At 38.3% G+C, this 12,298-nt stretch overlaps 1 protein-coding gene across 5 annotated transcripts in view; it reads left to right on the top strand.

Moving 5' to 3' along the window:
- Positions 1-12,298, top strand: part of KDM4C (lysine demethylase 4C) — a 358,852-nt gene that overhangs the window by 302,649 nt on the left and 43,905 nt on the right. The gene's annotated exons all lie outside the window — the stretch shown is intronic.

Here is a 12,298-nt window from a genome sequence, read left to right as displayed (position 1 = left end):
AGAAGTATAGAGATCAATTTTCTTTTTTCCTTTTCCATTTCACTCAGGACTGAATTTATTCCTGGAAAAGAGTGTTTGCAACCAAATAACATGTGAATTGAACCATAATTCAGCTTACCTGTCCTTGGTGAATGAAATCTTTTCTCTGTTTTAAATGCTTAGAAAAATTATGTAGAGATAGTCGATATGTCTTTGTTAGCTTTCCAGTTCACCATAATTATTTTTGGCTACCAAATAAAAGGTTAAGGCATTCTATAGATGCTCAGCTTTGCTAACTTGCTGTTCTTTGTTTTCCCTGGGAGACTTGGCCACAGGCTATTAGCAACCTAACATGCTTGTCCTATGTCTCTAATAACCTCTTGTGAGCAGCCTGCCAAGTTGTCAGTATTGGCTCGTGGAGCCATACACAGCAAACCTCCCAACTCTTTGTAATGGTTTCAGCAGTTTCCATTGGCATCTTGAGAGATATTTGACATTTGTGGGTTGGGACTGTGTGCAGATATGTGTGAATGCACAAATGTACAAAGTGATGTCACCAACTGTCACATCCATTTTATTTTCCATATTTTTCCTTTGTTTTAGGTCTCCAGTTGCATCTTCATTCATGCCTTTTCCTTCGTTTCTTGAGTTGATGTGCTGTTGCTAAGAATAGTATTATGTATTTAGTAGAAAATACATTTTAGCAACTTTAAAAAAATTATAGTAATAACACTACATTACTGTGATGCTCTGCCATTTACAGTGTGTGGGCAATAGCATTATCTCCTTAGATGATCCATGTGAATGCGTTTTGAAATATGAACAGGGTCATGACCTTTGAAGTCAGAGTAGTTTGTGTTCCCACTTAGATTCTGCCTGTGACAGATTGTACAACCTTGTGCACATTTTTTATCTCTGAGCCTCAGCATCCTCTTCTATTAAAAATAGGATCCCACCTCACCATGTTGTTTTCAGTTCACAGCACAGAGTAAGCACTCAAAAAGTGAAAGTTCTATTCCTACTATTTCTTCTACTTGTGTTGCTGCTGCTGCTGCTGGTGGTGCTACAATCTTGTATGAACTGGGTCATATGAGTAGTATTTTTCCTGTTTCAAGTATAAGAAGCCTAACATCAGAGGGGTTCAATTTCTTGCCCAGTAGATGGAGTTAATGAGCGGCAGGTGCTGGAATGTAAGTGCCTTCTCAGCTCCTACTCTATTATTTGTTGAATTCCAAACCCCAAACCTCAAATGGTTCTAGAGGTGTTCATCTAAAGCTTTGCTTGTGACCATACATTACCATTTTAATATTCCAAAGCTCTGTGGTTACTGATGATTATATTGAAGTTGCTATTAAAGTGATCCAGGTGTTTAATCAGGACCTCATTCCTCTTAACTCTGATGTGTGGTTCAGTCAGGTTTAGGTTACTAATGTGTTTCATAAATGATGATGAAAAAGAAAATATTTGACTTTGAGGTGATTTAGAAACTGCTATCCCCTGCAGATCCACTTTAAGCTTGGTATACTTTGTAAAGAGTGCGGAAATCATCATATAATTTACAATATTACATGCAGCAGCTTTTCCTTATGAGGGAAAAATTGCACTGTTCATAAATTGCCTTTGCTAAGTTCTTTAAGCAGAGGCACTGTGAGCACTGTATTATTTCTGAAATATATTTCTGGTAGCTATTACTTATCCATTCTTCAGTTAGACTCCAAGTATGGATTCCTCTCCAAAACTTTTGGCAACTACCCAGAAGGAATTTATAGAATCTGGCAACTTTGGTTAAGAGCATTGTACTCATCCCTATTGCATGAAATGTTCTTTCCTTTTCAAGCACAGAAAAGTTGAAATTCACTCAAATATTCACAGATGTGTAAACTGCGAAAGCTAGAAGATACGCTCCGTATAGCAGAAACTATAATTTGTCTGTGTTCTTAACCATGCCTTGATTATTTAAGAGTAATGAGCAATTGCTGTGTCATAGTAGTGAAAACTATGAAATAAAGTTCAGAGTAACTTGGCAACCTGACCTAGTTGTTTTACAGGCTAGTGGAGGATGCCTGTACAATTTGGGTGAAATAAGCCTACTGTTGCTTCAATAGGATCTCCATTTTTACTCACTTTAGTATCATAAATTATTTTAAGTATACCAGTTTATTCAATTTCATTGAGCTTTGGGTGTAAAATCATCCTGGATAATTGTATAAACATTCATTTGATTGTGTGTGTGTGTGTGTGTGTGTGTGTGTGAGTGTGACAGAGTCTCACTCTGTTGCCCTGGGTAGAGTGCAGTGGCATCATCATAGCCCACTGCAACCTCAAGCTCCTGGACTCAAGTAGTGCTCCTGCCTCAGCCTCTCAAGTAGCTGGGACTACAGGCACACACCTCATCACCTGGCTAATTTTCTATTTTTAGTAGAGACGGGGTCTCGCTCTTGCTCAGGCTGGTCTCAAACTCCTGAGCTCAAGCAATCCTCCCGCCTCAGCCTAGGGAGTGCTAGGATTACAGGCTTGAGCCACCATACCTGGCCTCTTCTGATTTTTTTATAATTGACTATCCCATCAAGCAGTTAGCATACTTTGTAATTAGAAAGGCCAGATTTTGGAAAAAAAAAATAGGCAGCTTTAAAATTCTTAAAGATGGAAAGGAATATGTAACAGATTAAGTACACAGCTGATCCTGGTTATTTTAACCTAAATTTTAGTATGTATTTGCCAATGTTTTTGTCAAACACATTTTTTGAGTGGCACCTGCTGTCTTTCAAATGTAAGGTCTTATTCATGTGTGCACATGAGTATATACACACGTGTTTGTGTGTGTAATCATGCTCTGTGCTTTCCCACCCTTGCCATGATCCGATGTGACCTGTTTTCTGGTTCTGCTTCTGAAGGTTCCATTTGGATATATTCCTAACCCATTTATTTGAATGTTTCACAGATGTTTATAAGGAAAAGACAAAGAACACAATAAATAGTAAAATAGTTTTAAAACTGGAAGTCTTGAAAACATATTCCTTCTCAAAAGCGAACAATCAGCTGTATGTAAACTATATACTTCTGGCAAAAGATAGCCACCACAGAGACCATCTCCTGACATCTGAGTGAAACTAGACAGGTGCCCAGTAGAAAGGATACCTGAAGGACAACAGAGGTGAGAAAGATGGCATGCCCAGATTGTTTCCCAAGCAAGGTACTTAGTAAACCTTTGTATTAGATTAGAATAGTCCGTATATTCTGTGTAGGGACACCAGAATCACTTGCAGTTTATACATCAATTCGTGGCAATGAACATGACCTCTTTGTACAATAACTTGTATGAGGTACATTCTGTTTATTCTTAATACCCTCTCCTATAGAAAAATATGACATTTGAGGAATTAGTTTTTTTCACAATGTTAGAAAATTTAGAAGTCATGACTGGTAACATGGAGACAGATACCTATTCAAAAAAGAGGAAGAACTTTTGTAGAGAAAACAGTGTTGGTCAATTTATTTTTGCTGTTTTGTGTATGTTTTTCTTTAATATTTTAACTAGATCATAGGCTTCTTAAGGACAGGGAGTTTTGGTTTTGCTTGTTTATTTTTTGTCTTTCTATTTCTAGTAGCTAGCACTTGGCCATCCATAGGAGCTGCTTGGTATAAATTGGTTGAAATAATTAATTCTGTGGAATGGCATTTGTGGAGAGGAAAGAAAACTAGTGTTCATTGTGCATCTTTTATGTCAAGTGTGTTGTAGATATTTCACACGTGCACCTTATTTTGGGGCAGTGATGTTTGTGTGCATAATGGAGAGCAGTGGGTAAGGTGGCTTCTGAGCTGGTACCTCCCACTCTGGAAGGTTGTCCGGATCATGTTATTCTGCCATCCTTCATGTTCTATTCTGGCACTCATCGCACACGCTGGTTCCTTTTTCCGGCCTTTGTGTCTGCAGGCCAGCTCCCCAGGCCAGCTGTGTTACAGCCCCTTCCCTGTCATTGCTGTGCAGGGGTTCAGGGCAGGAGAGGACACTGCAGTGCACGGGATCCGGTGAAGGGCTCGGAGCAAGAGAGCTCCTCTGGTTAACCCACGCTTGTATAACTAATCTTGGAGTGATAATGGGTGGGGATGCCCCCATCACTACCAAGAATAAAACCTTTTCTAAGTATGCAAAATCATCTCTAGGCCTCGACAGCGTGCAGAACGGTTGCTCAATGTCCCTAAATTCTAAACCCTAGAACAGTAGTTCTTATCGTGGGAGAACATTGTGTGCCATATTATGCTTTCGGTATCCATTATTGCGAAAAGACATCAGAATACTTTTATATGAATTCATTAATTATGAAAGGGTAGGCATGTTTCGGGTTGAGTATGGATTGATAGGGAGAAAGCCCAAACACTTACTCCCACTGTAAGATTCCCATTTATTTAGTCAAGGTTATAGAGTTGTAGCAGAAGTAGGTTTACCAAATAGGGTGAAAGTGAATACAGTTTATTATAGCAAACTTTCGCCTGGGTACTAGTTCACTAATGGGCATATGCAGTTGGTTGTGTGTAGTGTGTTGCCAGATCTGAAACTAAAGACTTATTTTTCCTGTACCATAGGCTTTTATATTTGGGACTCTTTCAGGAAAACTTATTATCCATGTTTTCTATTTATTAAAATTTTTATAAACATGAAAGTATCTTAGTTCTTAAACCAAAATCGAGGTCCACATGTTCAACTAGGGGAAGAAAGTAGAATCTGTTCCCAGATGGCTACCTGAACAATATCTCTTTCCAACTATCTGGAACTTTAGAAAACCTGTTTTCCAAGCATCTACCTGGATTCTGGTTTATACATTTCAATTCAGTTAGTTTCAATAGGTTTTTTGGGTTGAAGGCCAGAATTATATTTTATCGTATCTGCATGGTGCATCTCACCATATTATGCCCCCTGGACCCACGATGGGTGGTCATACAGTTGTGTTTTTGTAATTAAGCAGCATTTTGTTAAGTTACATCAGTGGGTAGGATTTTGCTTAGCTATACTTTGTATTGTTGGACTCTTTTGAACATCGTCGTGGTTTATAGCCTTTCATAAACCCAGTGAGTGACAGTTGACTGTGATTTTCCTCTTGATGTTCTTGTCCCCGTTTGAATATCTGGTGCCTCTTCCAGGTAACTTCTTTTTTCCTAATTTAAAATCACTTCCAGACATCTTCCAAATCATCTTTGCTTTTTCTCAGCAGGAAATGCCAAAGTCATCCTGGTTTCTATTGTACCAAACTTGGAATCAGTGATTCATCAAGGAGCCCAAGTTCTTTATATGAGAGCTCTATCAGAGACCAGATTTGTTGTGAAGGGTGCACATTACCATGTTTTGTTTCATATAAGCACTGGCTGATTTAGTACTGGGGGCCACTTCAGTGACAGAGCAGACAAGTGATGTTTTTTTCAAGTGGTCCAGAGTTCATGTTTCTGTGTCCACTTTTCCTCTGTCTTTAGTAAGTTTATTTTTATATGGCCCTAATTTGAGGGCTTATTAATGCAATTTTTCCTTTCCTAGGTGATGTCTATTTTACTTAGTCCACAAAGTCATCTTTTGATGTGTCACACTGTATGTTTTTACATTATATATGTTTAAATTGTGTTGTTAATAAAAATTTTAGATGTCTTCATTTTTTTCCTCTTTTTTTCTTGGAACCATTGGGTCAAGTGCCATGGAAGTGGCTCCACCATTTGTAGGTCCAAAAGATCCTACTTTCAAGCATCACTTCAGTACCTTGTATCTAAAAAGAAAAAAAAAATCCTTACCTTCCTCCGAAGGAACACTAAAGTAACTGAAAATACAGGGTGTGGAGTGTGATAAAATCATCAGACCTATGGTACCTTACAGTGTGATTCAGACATCTGTATCTCAGACTTTGTGATTTTCAGGCAAATACAATATTTTGATGTCTTCTTGAAAATCTTCTTAACTTTTCATGGGCTGTGTATGTTTTTGGAATTGGGGGTAGGGTGTGAATTTGTCCCACCACCTTCTTGTCTCTCGCATGCTAGAGCCCCTGATCATGGCTCACAAACTCTTCCAGAGAGTGCCCTCTGTTCTTTAGCTCCTTTTCCTCAGATTGTGAGATTGACACGCTGCCTGCTGTGCCAAGAAGGCACTGAGCTCCCTTTATTTAGGAGCAAAATTCACAATTCCTTTGAGGACAGTTCTTAAACATATTGAAGAAGGGATGAGAGTGGGGTACAAACCTCAGAAACTCTGACCTCATCCCAAGATTTTAAAATCAAACAAAAAACCAAGGAAGCTGGGTTAGCAAGCAGAAGGGCTGAAGAGATGCAGGAAGCCAATGCTGCAGTGCCAGTGAGAAGTGGGGGCTGGGTTTCCATGGTGCCCATGTCCTGCGCACGAGGTGAAGGGTCTTGATTCTGGACACACTTTGGAGGGAGACTTACAGGCCTGAGTAAATCAGATGTAGTGGGGAAGGGAGAGAGAGAGGACTCCAAGAGGCAAGCAGTTAATTGAGAAATAAAGTAAGAGTTTGGCCTACTTTCAGTGTGACCTCCTAATGCCTGTGACCTGAGCTCCAGTAGGGTTGATACATCAGACGCAGCTATGAGTTGAATCCATCCTTTTCATTTTCCCTCACTTAGTCTGTCTGGAGTGCAAATCCCTGGCTTGATTCTGTCCTCTTTTTAGTTTCTCTTCCATCCTTTTCATAAAGGGAACCAAAATTTAGCTAATGCTCACCTAACAGTGAGCTGAATGGTATCATTTCCACAAACCTTCATCCATATCTCCCATGTCCTGGGTGTCTTTGTGTTTCGTTGGTGATGAAATTGTTCTGGTTGTTGTTTTTCCTTTAACAATTTGGATATTACTAACTTCCCGTTCAATAAGTTTGTTATGACCAACTGTACTCTTTCTTCTCAGATTTGTATATAATTATTAGGTATTTGTGTATATTTTGTTTCTTCCACATAAGTTTTTTTCCGAATTGCTTGTGGAATTTGCACCAATATTACTGAAAAACAGAGAGAATTCTGACCAAAGCAAAGATACGGAGTAAAGAATTATTAGCAAGGATTTTTTTTTAAAAAATGCTATAGTGATTCCAACCTGAATCTGATCACTATTCCTAAATCTAACATTTAATACATTTAAAAAAAGAGATTCCTCACCCTCCTCCTATCAATAGAAGTGTTTTATTGAGATTTCAGTCCATTTATCCCAGATGATAGAAAGTTAAGGTCAGATTTGCCTGGGAGGAGAAATATTTAGCACAGACCTTTCAGAATATTTACGTTTGGAACCAATCTTTCCCTTAATTCATTTTATCAGGTTAAGCCAGTAAATATGGAGCCTTTCTTAATTTTGTTAAGAAAAGTAAATATATCCCATTTCAAATTTTTGAGCTCTAGTCAGTACCCCTCAATTTGCTTTCCTACTGCTGTTTCTTTAGCCATTTCCATAGGAAGGGCTAAAGCCTCTCTCGTCCGTGCTGTGCTCTCTGTTGGTAGACAAGGACTTAAGGAGGGCTTCAGCAAGCCCCTGTGCTTACAGCAGCCTCAGAATACTCTGTTAAAGAAGGCAAGGAAGTTTAAAATAATTTTGAAAAGATTACTGTGAACCAGGTTTGGGGTGGATGCCTATAGTCCTAGTTACTCGGGAAGCCGAGGCAGGAGGATCACTTGAGCCCAGGAGTTTGAGTCCAGCCTGGACAATATAGAGAGACACCCATCTCTCTTAAAAAAAAAAAAAAAATGGTTGGACTCTAGACTATTTGTGCTAATGAAAAATAATCTATTTCGTAGGCATTTGATGAGCTTCTATTATGTTGATAAATCTCAAAAGTCTGGGAAATTAACTTCAGAGGACAGTTACTTCTCTGATAATTCTCATACTGAAGTGTCATTGTACTAGGTGGGTTCAGGAATTGCCAGTGTTTAGGAGTGTGGTGGAGTCAAAACAGCCTTGGCATCAGGCAGTCCCAAATTCACATTCCTGCTTACCATTCTGAATCACGCTGAGGCTCATTGAGAAAATTAGCCAAATCTTAAATCCCTGATATGTACTGATGTGAGATCAGATGACACACCACGATGAACATATGAAATTGCTGTTTTTTAGGTTAAAATTGGTTGAATATCAGCAATTTCATATTATTCAATATAAAACATATTCAGAGGAGAGGGGCTTCTGCTATAATATTCTTTGTTTATTTTTCTGGTCAGAGAAACTTTATGGCCTATTTTCATGGTACTAAACATCTAATTTGGGAAGCAATTTGGAAAATCTTTCTACAGCTATACTACTTTGCTTTATTCTGGAAATAGTTGACATTGTGCTTACGAGCTGAGGATTCATGTTCATAAGTCTTGTCACCTTCAAGGACAGAAACTCAGGCACTTTACCTGCTCTGAAATGTATATGGGTGCATGGAGAAATCACTAAAAATTGATAAAGTTTTAAAAATTATCTGGAATGAAGGGAATTAACACCTCTCTTTGGCTATAAATAATCACAGTAATATGTCAGCATTTTTCATTAATAAGTTTTTCATATGCTAGCATAAAATCTTGTTAATAGTGATGCTTTGGTATTTTAAAAAGAAAATAAAAAACCATTAACTTGATTGCTTTTGTAACAAAATAGAACTTTTATAAAACTTAATCGTTTTCCTGTCTCTCAAAATATGGTTTTAGTTCTATGTGGAATGATGTACCCTCACCGGAAAGAATACTTACCTGAACTCTTTATTCTGTCCTTCTGTAAATTGCTCCTGATTTAAAAAAGAAAAACTCAAGAAAAAAATATGCATCTTGGCATAGGTGTTTGATTTTTATCACAAAAGCAGACTCATGAGAATCCACAGGAGAGACTTGTCAGGGATGTGTTTCCTATTTGGCTCTGTCATTGTCCACTCTGAAGTGCACTGTGGGACCAGGAAGGCCATCAGCAGACCTAGGATCTGTGGGGGCCCACTGCAATGAGAAATAGTTACCTGGGACACTTGATACCTGGCAACTTCAAGGACCAAAGTACTGCGGAAAATCAAGTTTTCCACTCCAAGGCCCACTTGTCTGGCTACATTTTTTTAGCATAGATAATAAGGTGTGTTTTCATGTAAAATGCTTGCTCACTTTTTTTTAGAATTAATTTCTCAGTTCCCAGGATTTTAAGCTTTTCAGAAATTTGTACTCTTTAAAAATAATTAAGACATGCAGTATCATCTGATAGCTTGTTAAGAATATTAAGTAGGGACATTAATCCCATATTTTAACATTAGTATTAGAGTCAAGCACCATGGATACAATAGAAAAATATAACTGGAATGTGTCAACAGATACACAACAACAAAGGATATTAGACATTCCAACATTTTATAAAGCATAAGAGGCAAGATTTTCAATTCCTTCATGTAGAAAACAGTAATTAGATGTCATAGTCGTAATGAAATCCATAGATATTGACAAAATGTAATGAAAGTATAATTTTAAGAATATTAACCACAAGCAATAGAAAAGGCAATTAAATGAGTAAATAATAACTTCCAACATTTCTATCTAAATGGCTACTCTGCAGGTCTACATTATGTGCCCACTTTCAACAAACATGATATACAAAACTCTGGATTAACTCGAAAGGCTTCAGGAAGCTTCCTGGCAGGAAGCCAGTTAGCCTGGGGGATGCCCCAACTTCTTTGTCCTTCTGTTCCATGGGATGTTGGAACCCTCTTCGGCTCTCACACATTTCTCACGCACAAGTTGATACTGCTTCCCTTTCCAGCCAAAATGGACAGTTTCTTGACCATTGCTTATCGCAAGTTGGCTTGTTATTTCTTCGTAAGGCATCCCACGTCCTCTCTTCTCTTTTCATCCCACGCTGGGTGTAGTGGGTCAGCGAAATTATAGAGCAGTGTCTGAAAAAAATGTAAGAAAATTCGTTTCTACATTTTTTTAGTAAATATCATTTTAATTTCTCTCTCAGCCATCACTGGGCTGACCTGGCACTCAGAAGGTTTTGCTTGGGGCAGGGGCAGGGAGAAGTGAAACCCTCTTCCTTGTGAGCATCAGACACCCTAATGAGTTATTTTCCATTTAGTCTGTCCCTCCCTGAGTTAGTAGTAGGCCTTTTGGTTAAGTTTGTTGCCTTTCCCCATACATTTCATAGAAATTAGAAGGAAGTACAGAGTTTATAAATCCTTGTATTTAATTTTCAATTAAAAAGTATAAAAAATTTATACTTAGAAATCTATCATTTTTGTCTTTATTACATATTTGGAGAACAAAGCAGTGTCCTTATTAGCTACCAAGAAAGTTGTTTTAACTAAGGTTATATGGACCACAGAGATTAACCTTAGGTCGTAGAGAATGGGAGGGAGGCTGGGAAGGGAGTGTTACTGCCACAGCACCTGCCAGTTCCTCCCCGTCCTGCCCGCACATGAACCCATCCACCCGCCTTTCAAGCACAGTGCCTGGTACATAGATTCACTCAGTTAACACCAGACAAACTGACAGATGTTAGTTTGCTTGATTAATAATGGACTTTAAAGACTTTGTAGATTTATCCCCTTTTATTAGCATTGGCAAGATAGGCAGAATCTGCACTGCTCCTGCTATGGACGTGATGGGGATGGACAGTAGAAAGCTTTTGGCTGATTTTCCTTCCAGTGTTCCCTTTGGCTACTTCTGAAATCCGAAGAAACCTAGGAAATTTGTGTTCTCTCTCTCTCTGTCTCTCATTCTCTCTTATATAAAGAGTGTACCTTTATGGACACAATTGGCTCTTCTACCCTAATTTTGTCTCTTGTTCAATTGGACCACCCTCCTTTATTGGGGGCAGTGTTTTAATGTAGATAAGGGTTATAAAACTGTAATAATAGCCAACATTTGTATAGTGTCTTCTATAATTCACCGTGTGCTTTCACATATAGTGCCTCATCTCATTTGATTCTCACAGTAACCTGGTAGGTGTTGGGATTGTACCCATTTTGCAGATGATGAAATTGAACTTCAGAGAGATTCAGCAGTTTTCAAAAGTGATAGCACTTCCAGGTCTTCAGAGTCATAACACATGGCATTTCATTTAGACTGTGCTGTTTTAGTAGTCATTTTTCTAACTTGAGACTATGACTTGGATAAGCTTATGTGGTTTCATGATTTACCTAGGCTTCCTTCTTGGTGATACAGAAAACCTGTTAAATTAATTAGTCTGTTTTGTTTTGGGTTACCTTGTTTTGTTAAGAAAATTTTTGTATGTATTTCAGGTATGGTTAACACATTCACCAACTGTAATTGGGAGGCAAAGATCCTTATAGACAAGAGTACTATATAGTGATACCCTATGTCTCTAGTTTCTCCCTGTTGAAAATGTCCCATCAGAAGTCATCTAAAATAAATTGTCACATTATTTTATTATTGAATAAATGCTTTTCCTTCTCATTTTATTTCCTCCAAATTGTGAGTCCTCCAACTTTGTTCTTTTTTTTTTCAAGATTGCTTTGAGTATTTTAGATCCCTTGCATTTTCATATAAATTGTAGTTTCAGCTTGTTAATTTCTCCACACAGACACATACACACACACACACACACACACATATCTTGCTGTTAATAATTGGAATTGTGTTAAATCTATTATTCTTCCCAAATTTTACTGTTGCCACCCAAGAACACTGAACAACTCTTGAAATTAAAAAAGCCCAAGGCAGAGCGTCTAGGGCTGGGCATCCGGGGATTCACTTGTTCTCTAGAAACTGGTAAAATCAGGTGTGACTCTAGGAGAAGCTCGTGTCAAGTTTCAGCTTGGCAGTGGGCCACTGCCAGCCCTGCCAGTGTAACTAATGTGAGCTCTCACCTCCGCTTTCTATGAAGTAAGTTGCTTACTGTTCATTATAGAATAGGTAGCAGGTGGTCCCTGCCTGTTGATAAGTTCCTGCATTAACACAGTGAAGCAAATCCTCAGCTGTATCTAAAGATGGTTCCGTCTCCCCAGTCCACTTACCAAACAAGACCACCACATCTGAGGTGAGCTCATGATTCAGATAGAAAAAAATTAGCTTTTTCTCAGTATCTACTGCAGCATATTTGTTATACTTCTACAGACATTTAAGTGAATAAGACCTTAAATCTGCTGGGAAACTGCTTTCCACCATTTCCCACTGTATTATATGTTTGTAGTCAAAAACCCAAGAGAAATAAAAGTACACGTGAACAAACAGACTTGTAGAAAATTAAATACTTGTGACACTTTTATGAGTCTGCATGTGCATTTGTGCTGTAAGAGCAATTATTTCTTCAAGAAGCCCTAGGGATTTAGGTTTTTCTGGGTAGAGGATTTTTGCCTAGGTC

The sequence above is a fragment of the Lemur catta genome, chromosome 10, assembly GCF_020740605.2.
Source record: "Lemur catta isolate mLemCat1 chromosome 10, mLemCat1.pri, whole genome shotgun sequence".
NCBI classification, from domain to species: domain Eukaryota; kingdom Metazoa; phylum Chordata; class Mammalia; order Primates; family Lemuridae; genus Lemur; species Lemur catta.
This window is presented reverse-complemented; position numbering and strand designations above follow the sequence as displayed.